We start from the raw sequence: 14,570 nt of genomic DNA on the forward strand, positions 1-14,570 counted from the left end.
AAAAAAAAAAAAAAAAAAAGCAATTCTGCTACAAATAAGTCAGAAAAACCACTATGAATCAGAATGTTTTTAACACTGTGGATTCCTATCTGAAATTTCTGGTTTTATTTTGTGAATACTGTATAGGGTTTGCATTTCTAAGAGTGGCACCCTGTGACTACGGGAGCTATTAGTAGAAAGCTAATTTCAAACTATGCTAAAAAAATACTTCTAGGAAAAAATATGAGAGGGGATAAAAACAGACAGTCCCATAGGTCCTTTTCATCTGCTTACAGACATTTAAAAAAAGAAAACCCTCAAAATACACTCTTTACCAGAAGCAGCAGTGTATTAGTTCAATGCAGCTCACCTAACTTCTGTATAGATTGGGCACTTTAGTGAGGCTTTTTGGAACTTTTTTCTAAATCTGATTCAATTAGCTATTAGATAAAAGGACTGAAAAAGCCTGCTAAAGCACACGATCTATACAGACATTAGGTAAGCCAGGCCCAGCGAATGTGATGTCTCTTCTGGGCTTGAACTGGGCTCAGCACGGGAGTGCACCATGATTAAAGTAAAGGGCCATTTTTGTTTTGGGGTTTTTGGTTTTGGCTTTGTTTTTTTTTTACATCTGTAAGCAGCCTAGGCTAATGGTTAAGACAATATGACTTTTAGGTCTCTTGTTTTCTCTGGTAGGGTAGGGAATGTTGGTCACAATAACCATGACTTCCATTGGTTTCTTTCTTTCTTTCTTGCTTTCAAGATGGCCAATGACAGGTGAAGCCCTTCTGAGCTCCTGCAGCTCAGGTCTCTTCTCCGCATTCCCCCCACTCCCTGCCCCCTCCGTTCCTCTCCCAACCCCCACCCCCAAACCATTGCCTCTCCCCAGCTTGTGCTTGGTGACCCCCCTCTCTGCCCCTTTCCCCCACTTTCTGAGCATTTTTCCCCGGGCTCTGGCAGACTCGTTTGCCTCTGCCCCTCCCCCACTCCCACTTGTGCTCTCCCTTTGATTTCTGCTGCCTCCCTCCTGCAGAGCCCCTTACCTTGGTCTCTGCCATCTCCTCCTGCCTTAGGGCTTGCCTACAACCCCTGCAGGATTGCTCTGCCCCCCACCCCCGGGGCTGATTTTGGTGCTGTTTCAGTCCCCAGCTTCAGTTTGAGGCTTTTTTTTTTCCCTTCTGTGGGAGAGTTAACCCTCTCCTGCCTGGGATGGCTGCCAGCAGCCAGGGCTCATGGCACCGGGATCTCTCTGTGGACATTCCCCTCAGCCATGGCCTGCAGGTGCACAACCCTCTCCATGTCAGGGTGGAGGACTGCGCTGAAGCTCTGATGGACCTTCTGGGAAGCCAGAGTATCTGGTACGCCTCCCAGGTAAACTCAGAGCCCATTGTATATTTGAGCTCTCCCAGCCTGGTGAGGGAGGTGTGTGCCATAGGGCTGGAAATCTTGGGGGTCCACCACTTGGTTATGCCCCTGCAGACCCTGGCAGTGCGGGTGGTGGCTTCCAGTGTCCCCCCACACCTGCCCAACCAAGACTTCACCAAGGCACTCAAGGGCTATGGTATCCTCACCAGTCCCTGGCATAGGCTGACCATGGGAAGTAGGGACCCCAAGCTCAGGCATGTCCTGTCCTTTCAGAGGCAGGCATTCATGCTGCTCATGGGTGGCACCCAGAAACTGCCTCTCTCCATGACCTTTGTTTTGGATGGGAGGGCCTAAGTGGTGGTAAAGAGTGTATTTTGGGGGTTTTCTTTTTTTTAAATGTCTGTAAGCAGATGAAAAGGACCTATGGGATTGTCTTTTTTCATCCCCTCATATTTCCCAGGGCGGGAATTCATGCTGCTGCTGCAGCAACAGCTCCCACCTGGCTGCCCTGTGCCCACTAGGGCAGTCAGCCGGGGCACCAGCTGCTGCACCCACACGGGGGGATGGTGCGTTCACCTCTGGTGTGGGAACCTCATTAAAAGGGTGGGATTGGGAGATCCTCCAAACCCCCCTCCACCCCTACTCCATCCGGGGGGATCGGCTCCTCTGGTGCTGGTATGCCACCCGGGAGGGGGCTGTGATGTCCTCCCAGGGTTCTTTGCCCCTGTTGTGACTGATGCCCCGCTTGCTGGAGGGGCTGGGGAGTCCTCCCAGTCCCTCCCTGTCTCAGTTCTGCCCGGGGTGGCTCAGGTGCTGGGGCCCCATCAGGTGGAGCAACCGAGACCTCCCCTCCACCTCCCTCCACCCCTGCCTCAGTTGAGGCAGTGGACCTGGAGGTGGCGAACCCCAAGCAGCCCGGCCCATTCCCTTCGGGGGAGGTGCTGGCTGCTCCTAAGAAAGCTAAGAGCAAGAAGCAAAAAGGAGCTTCAAAAGGCCTCTGACAGCACCAAGGAAAATGTAGCCAGGGAACCTGAACCCACCCTGTCTGCCCCCCCCAGAAACCCCGCCACCTCAGGCCAGGACTTAGGTTGTCTCAGCAATGTCTGGCAACCCTTCGCCCCCATCCCACCTCATGGGGCTTGTCAGCAGCAAGGCAGAGAGAGAGTGCCTGCCTCCCCAGCATCAGGCACAGGAGACAGCAGAGGGTCCTGCCACCCCGCCACCCGCTCCCCTGCCCACTGAGACCAATGCAGAGGAGATGGAGTGCCTGCCCTCTGAGCGCCACAAGCGGCCCCGGGAGCAGGATGACATTTGCCCCCCAAAGCGGATGGGGATTGATCTGCCAGAGATGGTCCATGACCCAGATGCTGAAGGTGGCCTGCTAGGGAGCCTGGACATTGAGGGTTCCTTCACTGGTCTCATTCCCTTCCCAGAGTACAGTCCTGCTGGTTCTCAGTTGGCAACATCCAGCTCCTGCTGGAGAACCCACCCTGGGTGGCCCCCAACTCTGGAGGCCTCCTCAACCTCTTAGACTGGACCAAGGGCCAGAGGAATGTGGCAGAGAGTATCCAGCAATGGTGCCCAAATCCTGCGCAATTTGTCCATGCCACTAGTGACGCGGCGAGCCTCATGGGCCGGGACCTGGGCACGTGTCAACATGCCTTCCAGCTTGAGAAGCTGATGACCCTGATGAGGGAGGTGCGGGGCTGAGGCGAGCCCACGGAATAGGGTCGGGCAAGAATAGGCCTTCCCCTGTCTCTGTGGTTTTTGCCCAGCTCTGTCACCTTCTCTCCCATCAGTACCCTGCTTACCCTTCCTCTCTATTCTTCTGCCCTTGGTGGTTACCACCATGGCCTTGCTAAACACCAACAGCTTCAGAGACCCAGTGAAGCGGACAGCTGTCTTGGAGGGTTTGCCGCAAAAGTGGCTGCTGATCACCTTCCTCCAGGAGACACACAGAGACATGTATGTCCAAGCTGACTGGCACGCTGCCTGAAGAGGCCGCTTATTTTTGAGCCACGGCACCAACCAGAACACAGGAATGGTGACCCTTCTCTCGCCGCAGCTGCATATGACTTGGCAGTGGCACGAGAGGTTGTCTCCGGCTGGCTGCTGATGATCCACATCACCCTGGCACACCAGAGCTTGCTTCTCATCAATATCTACATGCCCACCGACGGGAGAGAGAGGGTAGCCTTCCTAGAGACCTTGGAAGGGCAACCTCCTGTGCGATGCCGGTGAGAACTATGACCTGCTTGTCATGGGTGGGGATTTCAATTGCACTGTCAATGCACTGCTAGACCGGACGGGGCCGGAGCTGCACCTGCCTTCAGCCTGCAAGCTGCGGACTGTGCTGGAGGCAGCGGATCTCTTCAACGCCTGGTGGGTCCTCCACGCTGACGTGTGCCAATACACCTGGGCAAAGATGAATGCCAGTGGGATCAGCATGGCCCACCTCGACCACCTTTACATCACCCAGCACCACCTGCCGTTACTATACAGCAGCCACATTATCCCGTCAGGCCTTTCGGACCACACCCTGGTCTGCTGCGAACTGAGCTTGCCTGGCAGAACATGCACGCGGGCCCCTTATTGGTGCCTCAACATCAGCCTGCTACAGGACACCCACTTCGGAGACTGCTTTGCCCACCTCTGGAAGAGCTGGGAGGCTGTGCGAGCAGACTACCCCTCCTGGCGGCTGTGGTGGGACATGGGGAAGACCCAGATTTGGGCATTCTGCCAGCAGTATTCCCAGCTGGTGGCAAGCGAGATCCGCCGCCACACTCAGGAGCTGGAGGAGGAAATAGCGGAGCTTGAGGCAGCCCTGCTCTGTGCAGGCAACGATGCGGTGCTCCTTGAGAGCCTCTGGTCCCGCAAGAAATGCCTGCGGGAGCTGGCAGGGGGTGCGGCCTGCAGTGTGCGGGTTCATACCCGCTGCCAAGAGCTGGCAGAGGCTGACACCCCGACTGGCTTCTTCTTCGGCCTGGGGAGATGGTGGGCTGTGGCAAAGACGCTGGACCATCTCCAGACCCCAGAGGGACAGCTGCTCATGAACCTGGGTGAAGTGCGGGGGCATGCCGTTGCCTTCTATCGGGACTTGTTTGCAGCTGACCCCATTTGTCCGGAGGCTGCTTGGCAGCTGCATAAGGACCTGCAGTGCCTCGGCGCTTTGCAGATCGAGGCCCTGGAGTGCGAACTCTCCCTGACAGAACTCAAGGCTGCTGTGGGGGGACTTGCCTCGGGCAGGGCCCTGGGCCTGGATGGACTGCCCATGGAATTTTACAAAGCCTTCTGGCCTCTCCTTGGGCCCAGCCTCCTCTGTGTTTTCCATGACAGCCTCACTGAAGGGACCCTGTTGACCAGCTGCCGCCGGGCAGTGCTCACCTTGCTGCCCAAGAAGGGGGACCTGGGCTGCCTTAAGAACTGGCGGCCCATCTCCCTTCTGTGCGCTGACTATAAGATCCTGGCAAAGACACTGGCGAACCATCTCCTCACTGTCATGGCCTCTGTCATCGGGCTGGAGCAGAGCTACAGTGTCCTGGGCAGGACCATCCAGGACAACCTGTTTCTGCTGTGACCTGCTCACGGCTGCGGAGCTTTTTGGCCTGGATGTCAGCGTGGTCTCCCTGGACCAGGAGAAGGCCTTCGATCGCGCTGACCACTGGTACCTCTCAACACCCTCGCAGCTTTTGGCTTTAGGCCTCTTTTCATTGCAGCCCTCCGGGTCCTGTACCATGATGCCTCCAGCCTGCTCAAGGTGAACGGCGTGCTGTGCTCCCCGTTCCCAGTGCATCGTGGCATATGCCAGGGCTGCCCCCTCTCGGGCATGCTGTGCTCACTGGCCATCGAACCGCTGCTGCACACTCTGAGACGTTGCTTGACCAGCTTAGCCCTGCCACCAGCACTGGGCCCGACCACAGGCCCTTCGATCAGGCTGACGGTGTACGCGGATGACGTGACAGTCTTCCTGGGCAGCCAGGAGGTTGTGCAGGCCCTGGTGGATGGCCAATGCTCCTATGAGCTCTTTGCATTGGCCTGCATCAACTGGGGCAAGAGCAACATGCTCCTGCTTGGGACATGAACCGGCAGGCCACCTCCGGACCTGCTGGGGGGCCTCACCTGGCACCAGGAAGGCCTCAAAGCCCTGGGAGTGTTCCTGGGGCCACCAGCCTTTGCAGCCCACAACTGGGAGGGCCTGGCAGAGGGAGTGGAGATCCGCCTGCAGCGCTGGCACTTGCCCGCCCTCTCCTACCGTGGCCGGGTCCTTGTCACCAACAACCTGGTGGTGGCAAACCTGTGGCACCGCTGCACCTTGCTGGACCCTCCACTGGAGCTACTAGAGAGACTGCAGTGGCTCCTAGTGGACTTCCTCTGGGAAAGACACCACTGGCTCCCATGAGCTGCCCTTTACTTGCCCACCACCGAGGGGGGCCAAGGCCTGATCGACCTGGCCAGCAGGGTGGCTGCCTACCGCCTACAAGCCCTCCAGTGGCTCCTGTATGCCGAGGGCCACCTCCCGTGGTGGCAGCTGGCATGCCGGTTCCTGGACTGAGTGGGGGGCCTTGGCTTTGACCGGGAGCTCTTTATGCTGGACCTCACCTTCCTGAACGGGGCAGTCCTCCCCCCGTTCTACCGCAGCATGGTGCGGGCCTGGCGGGCTGCCTTCCATCTCTGTCCCACAGCCAGGCGCCTGCATTTCCTGCAGGTGCTTCAGGAGCCCCTGGTCCACAACCCAGCCCTGCAGCATGTTTTGCCGAGTCTGGCCTCCGACAGCCTCATGGCTGCTCTCATCGACCCACCTGGGGCACCTCCCACCTGGGGCACCTCCTGGACCCTGCTCAGTCGGGCTGGCTGTCACCCGAAGCCCTGGCTGCCCGGATGGCACTGTGCTTCGTCTGCACTGCGGGCCGGCTTCTACACGCCATTAGGGCTGCCCTCCCAACAGAAGTGGCAACCACCCTAGAAGGCTACCTCCAGGCTCACCAGGCCCTCCCCACCACAGACGCTGCAGGTGACACCTTCCCACCACTGCCAGTCATCCCAGCGGTGGCCAGTGGGCTGGCTGACCGGCCCAACACACTGCTCAGGTTCCCTGTGCCCCCCAGCAGCAATATGGGCTGCCCCTTTGGCACGCTGCCCCGGAAGGGACTCTACGCATGGGTGGTGCACACCTGGCATGCCCAGGTGCTGGCCGGCCGCCCTGACACTGCGTGGCAGTGGCGCCTGGCGTGGCTCAGGACCCCAGCATGTTGCACACTGTACAAGGCACCCACCGCCAAGAAGACCGGTGACCTCCAGTGGAGATTGGTGCACAGCATCCTGGCCACTGGCACCTTTGTGCGCCACCTGGACCTGGTGGCCTCGGCGGCCTGCCCCTTCTGCCCAGGGGTGCTGGAAGAGGACATTTTCCATGCCTTCCTCGACTGCCCCTGACTGCAGCCACTCTTTGCCGCCCTCGGGGCGCTGCTTCGGGCACTGGGCCGGGACTTCTTAAAGGAAAACTACATCTGCTCCTTCCTGTATTGGGCGGCTGAGTGGGCCGCAGTCAGCCTGGCCAACTTCCTGGTGTGCCAGGCTAAGATGGCCACCCTGAAGAGCTGGCGAAACCAGCAAAACCAGGATCGGGATGCACGACACCCTGCAGCTTTTCCGCCTGCTGATGTGGGCCTGCATCTCTCTTGAATTTGAGCATGCGGTCCTCCAGTGGATGGTGTCCACCTTTGAGGAATGTTGGGCCGTCAATGGGGCACTGTGCCGAGTCGAGGCAGGGTGCCTTCTCCTTGCCCTGTGACACCACCAGCTCCTTAAGCTGGTGCACCCAGCAAGCTGAGACCTTGGGCTTTGTCCAGGCGGGCTGACTCCTGATGTCCTGCGGCCCCCCTGAGTGTTCCCCCTGGCAAGAACTGTATATACATCTATATGTAAATACTTCTTTTGTTCTTTGTGGTTTTTTGTTTTTTTGTTTAAAGTGTGCAGGCAGGCCTTGCAGGCCATGAACCCAGGCCTTGTCCTCGAGGCCCAGATCCTCAGACCGAACTGTACATAATTTCTACTGCCCACCATTTGTAACCCTTCCCGGAATAAATGTCTCTTAAAAGTCAAAGTCTTTGTTTGTTTGTTTGTTTGTTTTTTTTCTTGCTGCTATTATGTACTGTAAGCTCCCTTTTGGTTCATTTCTAGATTTCTAATAAGAGGGGGGAACATGTCTATCAGATCAAAACAGCATCTGCAAAGTCATCATCCTGTATCCAAGCAGGGTATTTATTGCAGAAGATTTGTCAAGTAGCAGACCTATATAGCCTTTTAACAATTAGTTATTGAGAACACAGTGTTGCAGTCACTTTTCAATCACCAAGGAATTTTATCTGATCAAGAATCCTGTGAATTGGTTGATTTGTTTACCTTGTTCTGTTTTTCTGCTTAGCATGACTACAAAGCTGCCTTGAGTGTTTTGAAAAACACTTCAGCATAATTACTATGTACATCACTGCTCTGCCAGCCTCCTGGAGACTCTTGTATTTCATTGGTTTTACTATATATAATTCTTCACTGACAGACACATTTCTGTACTGACATCTTCAATTTTTTGTCCTAAAAGAAATCATTCTTGCTCATAAAAATATGAATCAAATGACTGATATTCCACTAAGAAAATGTGGATTGTTTTATCATTCTTTTTGACAACTGTTTTCTTTCAAATAACATGTGAACTAAATCTTCAAACATAACTATTTTATGTAGTCTATTTTTCTTAAATTCAGTTTTCTCTTTGTTTCCTGATTTTTTTAAGGTTAATTTCAGTTGCTTACAAATTTCAGTGGCCTGCAAATTTTCTTCCCTGGAGTACTGTGTGGTCTGATCTTACATTTCTGCACATTGACAGGTATATTCCCTACTCAGTTTATCTCCTTTTGCATTTTACAGGCAAAAATCTAAATATGTCCCCCTACATCTAAGGATTCTCCCAGCATACAGAAAATCTGAGTGAATGTCTTGTCTCATTCTGTGGCCTATGTCCATCACCTAATTGGATCCTGATGAATTTCACTTAACATTCTTAGTATCCTTCATATACCAGCACTCAGGTTAATTAAGCTGTGTTACCTGTCTGCAGACCTTAGGCACATATATTGTTATTACAATGTTTGCTTATATAGAACCCTTTAAAAATAGGTTCCAAACAATAATTTATCAGGTTCATAAGGACAAAGAAGCAATATTAAAACAAAACAAAAACCTCAGTAGCCCCTCAGGCTTCCAGTTATTTAAAATACTCCAAAATAATGTTTTCATTTAATGTATTAACTTTACTAACTTAAATCAATATGAAGCTAGAGCCGGTTTTACAAGTCAATTATAAAGAGTCAGATTTTTCAAAGTTCCTTTGTTTTCAGTTTGAATAATGGACTTATTTAAGACAATTTCAAGTTGTAACCAGCCTTTGTTTTTCATTTTTTTCCCAGTGCTGAACTCTCTAGGGTTTCTCTTCATGATCTGAGCTCTAAGCCTTTTTTAGTTTACCTTTACAAATAACACCTGAGAGACTTGAATTTGCTCCTTCATTTCATCTCCTTCCACTGCTCATTTTTTGTCACTTTCATTTACTGAAGAACTACATATTGAGTGGTGTGCCTGTATCATGAAATTCACTCTTGCTGCATACAGGTAAAATATTTGTTCTTTGCCTCAGGTTAGCAAAGCGCTTTAAGGGTGTAATTAAGAGCTTTTTTTAATCATGTGTTTGTGCAGGCAACAATCACATTTTGCCTACCAAATTTCAACCTGTCAGCTTGTTCCTCACTTGAACCTGTACTTTGCTTACTCCACCTTCACCTTTACCTAGGATTTTGGGTCACCAAATCTACATAGATTTGAATTCTGTAGTTTCCATTTTCAAAGCAACTTTGGTCTATAAGTAGAGGTTATAACATCTCCAAGTGAACTGGTCAACTTTCATTCAGTCTAAAGAAAGGGACTTGGACTAGATGACCTTCTGAGGTCCCTTCCAAACCTAATTTTCTGTGATTCTGTGATTCTAAGGACAATCTGCATCTCTGATGAATGCTATCATTATGCATCCAGACCATTTCAGCCAGTTCTCAAATTATTTTATAATGAGGGGCAAGTACTATTATACTTTTTAGGGGGAAAAGAAAACTTATTGGGAAGAGGACAATTAACTGACTTCCCTACGGTCATGCAATGAATCAGTAGTAATGCCAAGAGTAGAATCCAGGTCGCTCCAACTTCTCACTACACTGTATTCCTCATCAAGCTATTACATGGTATTTAACACTTTCTCCTTTCTTCAAGGTCTCAAATTTCCTTAGGTACACTTTCTCCAACCATGCAAAGTGGTTATTCTTGAAAACTTTTCCGTTATCTTCATAAAACATAAATCATTAAATAGTCAACTTTTGCTAACAGTTCCCATAAATATCTCCTTCTCTAAATATAATGAAAAGCAGTAATACACTGCACAGTAGCTATTGATAAATGCTGACTTTTTAGTGATGATATTTGTGCATGATAGATTTTATACTTGAAAACAGCATCATTCTTTAAGTCAGAATAAATAATGAGAGAACCGCTACATCCTTTAAAGCCATTTGGATATTACATATCATCTGCATTAAGTACAGAAATGAAACCCATAGCTGTCCAGAAGTTCAGGGCATGTAGTCTGGACTAAAAGTGGCAGAACTCAGTCTCAGATAGTCCTGGATTGATGGCACTCAAACTTATTTGAATTAGGTTAGTTGAATTAGGTTATCAAATCATGTTAGTTTGCTGTCTGCCAGCATTTAAGCATGCTTTGCAGGCCCCAATAATCCCCCTCACAGGGAAGTGCACTAGAACAGCCTGTACTCAGTTGATGTGGTCACCCAGCCAGCCTCACCCCACAGTTACTCGCACAGTGGAGTCAGTACAATGGCTGACCCTGCTGAGGGAAGTGTAGAAGAGATGCTTGCCCGTCCCTTGCAGCCAACTCATGCTGTCTGACCCCCATTCCCCCCACGAGTGAGTACAAACACAGGGAGCAGACCATATTGTTGCCTCCACTTCTCGTCTCCAGCCTGACAGAGGACCAGTAGGAGGAGAGTGGTGTGTGCCTGGCAGTCAATCAGGGGTGGCCTAGCTGCTGGTTTTGCCCCCAACCTGTTGAAGTCAGCCAGTGCAGGAAGCCTGCATACTACCCCCCACCAGCAAACTTGTGTTATGTTTGCTACTGCTTAACCTAGTCCACTTAGAGAAACTTGCATAAATTAGTTTGAATCCACCTTGGGCTATTTTAACATCCGTATCTAGCCCCAGAGTTTTAAAATAATTTACAAAGGAGCTTGAAAATTAGCCCTAATCAGTTTCCTAATAGGATCCTAGTTTTGATTCAGTGTGGCTACTTCTAGCACCTGGACTTTGGATACTTATACATATAATTGTTTTTCAAAGTTTTGAATCTGAATCTTACAATGGTATATGATCTGTCATAAAATCTCAGTTGTACCATTTTAAATCAAATGAGTCAGTAATCCAAACGAGGACATCATTTCTAGGGGTAGCTCAGTAGGATTTATTTTTGTTGTTTTGCTTTTCTTCCTGTGAAAATTTAAAAATGAAAAGTCACGTGAATCAAAATAACCTAATTCATTTTTTTACAGAGACATTTTCTAACTGGAAAAAGTATTGATTCTGGTAATTTCCAGTTGGAGGAAAAAGTCGGTTTCTGTTTTGCCCACCATTTCAGAAGATTCTCAAGAAAATAAGAAAAAAAAAAGCTATTTCCATGTTTTGTTGAGAGGAAAGAAAATCAGTTATATGTTTTGTTCTGAGCTGTGACATGCTTGGAATGAATTATCTAATATTGAACTATGGAGACAAGGATGCAGGAGGTACCATCTCCTTGATTTGTTTCATTTCACTCCTGTGACAGAACAAATCTAACCCTGAAGTGTGAGAGAGCCAATACAAGGCTCAGCTTACTATTAATTCCCTTTTATAACTGTTGACAGAGATAGATCCTTACTACTGTCTGACTAAAAATACTAGATACTGATTTTTTAACAAACTCTATTTTCTCCTTCATGTTTGTGTGTTATTTTTTAAAAATCTATTCATGTTAATGAATCTATTTAAGAAGCATGCTTTTCCTGATGGTTTTTATAAGTATACCCACTATTCATCATGCACCATGCATCAACTCAGATGTAAACAGGCAGGGCCTAATCTATTAGGTATTGTCCAGGCAGTTGTTCTGTAGTTTGAATTCTTCAGTTGTGATGCAGCAAGTATGTTTTTCAGCAACTGGGTTCATTCTGCACTTCAAAGAAATTAGTTTTTTTGTCTTGGTTCTTTTGTTCTGTCTTTATAATGTCCCTCATACAACTGCCAATTTTCTTATTATGTTCATACTGGGGAAATGTACAATGGTGCGAAAAAGTTGGGGCAACATTAGATGCTGAAAAAATATATTAGTGGATGGCTCTTGGGAAGACACTGGAGTGTTTTATTTAGTTTTGTTTTTCTTCCATATCAGTCAATCATTTCTCCTGCCCCTATCATCCTAGTAAAGTAATTTAAGTTACCAACTTGATTAGCATACCATTTCCCTAAATGTAGAATAAGAAGTGAAATTTGTATCACAGATTCCTCAGGTGAACACTTGTTAGATACCTCCATCCTTAAATAGTTTCTTGGAGTAGCCCCTGAAGACAACCCGGATGTAGTTCCTAGAGAGGATGAAACTCTCTGTGGGCTCTGAGCAATGTGGGCTCTGAGACTCAACCTTTTGCTCCCTTCTCCCTACTATTTATTTATGGCCTTTCCAAAGAGCTACCTTTCAAAGAGCTATCTGTTGCAAAGGCTAGTGTGAACCTTAAGCCATATGCTGCAAAGCAAAAACAACCTTTATTGTTCAACTGCAATACTATAATCAGAGTCCTTCACCCACGGTGTCTAGGTCAGTGGTTCTAATCTTTTTAGCTTCAAGGCACCCCCCAAATCTTTTCTGTATGTTGTAGCATCACAGCTGAGAATCACTGAACTAAAATCTTAATTCAGAAAATAATTTTAGGGGGCTGCCTTGAGGCTAAAAATGTTGAGAATCACTGATCTAGTTGGTGTTAGGTAAACGCTGTGGGGGGAAAGTCCTAAACCTCTTGCCAGCCTTGGAAGCATTGGAGCAGTGGATGAAATGAGCCATCTGCATGTGTGCCTGTCCACAGAAGAGTGCACTGCTGGGTGCATGTGGACACCCACACAGGGGCTGCCTGGGGATGGGGGAAGGGCAAAGAAGGGCAGGAATAGCAGTCCCCAAAGATGAAAATACAGGCACTACTAGGGTAGCTGGGGCAGGTGCAGGGTGCTAGATGGAAAAGGAGTATTTACATTCTCACCCAGGGGACAGGTGGTGCATCATGCTTAACAGGATTTCACAGTCCCCAGGGTGCTGCACATCCTGGTTGAGAACCACTGGCCTAAACTAAGTCACCTAACAGGTTAAACGATCCTAGTTGTTCTCTCTTAGGCTTTTCTAATCCTGCCTCTCTCTCAGTCCCCTTTTCTGTGCGCCTCTTTTTTTTCAAGAGGGTCTCTTTTCACTCTCTAAAGTGCCTCTCTGGCACCAGAAGCATCAGGGAGTCTCTTCAGGTGCTGTCCTACAGTCTACTTGATGTGTCAACATAGGCAAATTACTTTGTTGCTTTATAGCTCATTACCCACTAATAGAGCACTTACTCTTATTTCCACAGCTCTGGTTCTAAACAATTAAACCCTTCTTTCCCTATGTACAAATCGGTTAGGGAAACTGAGGCATGCATCTTTACCATAACATGAATATCTTCAAGCCAGAAGTATTATATCAAAACCATAGACAGCCTACACACATTCAGATGATGTGGAAGAATTTCCATGCATTTTTTTCTGGTAGAAAAACTACTGGAGGTGCCTAGGCAGACATTCATATAATGAGCCCCTGAAGAACAGAGTTTGCAGAGCTGATGCTGTGCACTTACAGGAGGGGGGAATGGGGGAGCTGCTTTGTGAACACATCTTGGAATGCTCTCAACCTGCCTGGAGACAGAAGGGTGGCAGTGCACAGGGCACCCCTATTTGGCTGACCCAGATTGCTCAGTGTCAGCCGGTCTCCCTGCAGCACAATGTGGGGATTGTGAAAGGGGCATATTTGCTCTCAGCTTGGCTAGAACTGTAGAGTCCAGTGAGAAAAGTATTGGCTGCATCCACATGAGCAGTGATGTTTGTCCGGGGACAAGTAGCAGTAGCACACCTTGTGCTGCTGCTAGTTGTCCTCAGGGAACGCCTGTGCCACTTGCTGTCTGGTATGTGGCAGATTACCCCAGGTGGGGTATGGGAGACTGGCCCCAGAAGCCTTACCTGGGGTCCTGAGGGTTTTCTGGGGCTGCAGGAGTGGTGATCCTGATGCTCAAAACCTGGCTGGTAGCCAGAGTATGGCTCCAGCCTGCCAGGCTTCAATTTTGAGTGGCGCACACTGCCCCTCCATGTGCTCCTGTGGCTGTTTTTTGGGTTTTGTGGGGGTTTTTTTGACCCCTGGATGTTGTAGCATGACAGTTGAGAATCACTGAACTAAAATCTTAATTCAGAAAGTTCTCTAAGTAATACACAAACCAGTTAGAAGGGCCCCTTCAGTCCCCACATTTTGTGGGGTGAAGTGGTGGAGGATTGTGGAATTCCTTGGGGAGAAAATCTTAAAGAGGAACTTTAGAATAGCTTTCCCAATAAGTTCTCCTACTTCTCTCTCTCTCTCTGCCTCCCCCCATTTAATGAAACTCCTAAGCAATGCAGCTGGTTTAGAGTTATAAGCCAAAAAGTTTGTATTTTTATTTGCATTGTTTCCTTTTATAAATTTTGGCAACCACTGTGTCTCAGGCTGCCAAACTTCATAGGAAAACACCACACTACTCCTCCCCCTCTGGCTAATATAGTTTCAGAGAAGGCTTCACTGCTTGCTTTCTTAGAAGGTAAGTTGGGAACATTAACATAGCTCTAAGCTTGCTGTAGCTTTTTAAATTAAAGTTAAGACTTTGATAGTAGCTGACTTTCTTTCAAAAACTCAACTGATGAGTGGGATGGAAGACTCTTGGGAAAATATCTTATAGGCTTAGACTGCCTTTGCTGCTAAAGACTTTGGCAATTTCTTCAAAAAGTCATTATCTACAGGGAGGGAGGGAGGGGGTTTTCTGAGGAGGGAA

This window comes from Gavialis gangeticus, unplaced genomic scaffold (genome assembly GCF_001723915.1).
Source record: "Gavialis gangeticus isolate Ggan-Ray unplaced genomic scaffold, GavGan_comp1, whole genome shotgun sequence".
Lineage (NCBI taxonomy): Eukaryota > Metazoa > Chordata > Crocodylia > Gavialidae > Gavialis > Gavialis gangeticus.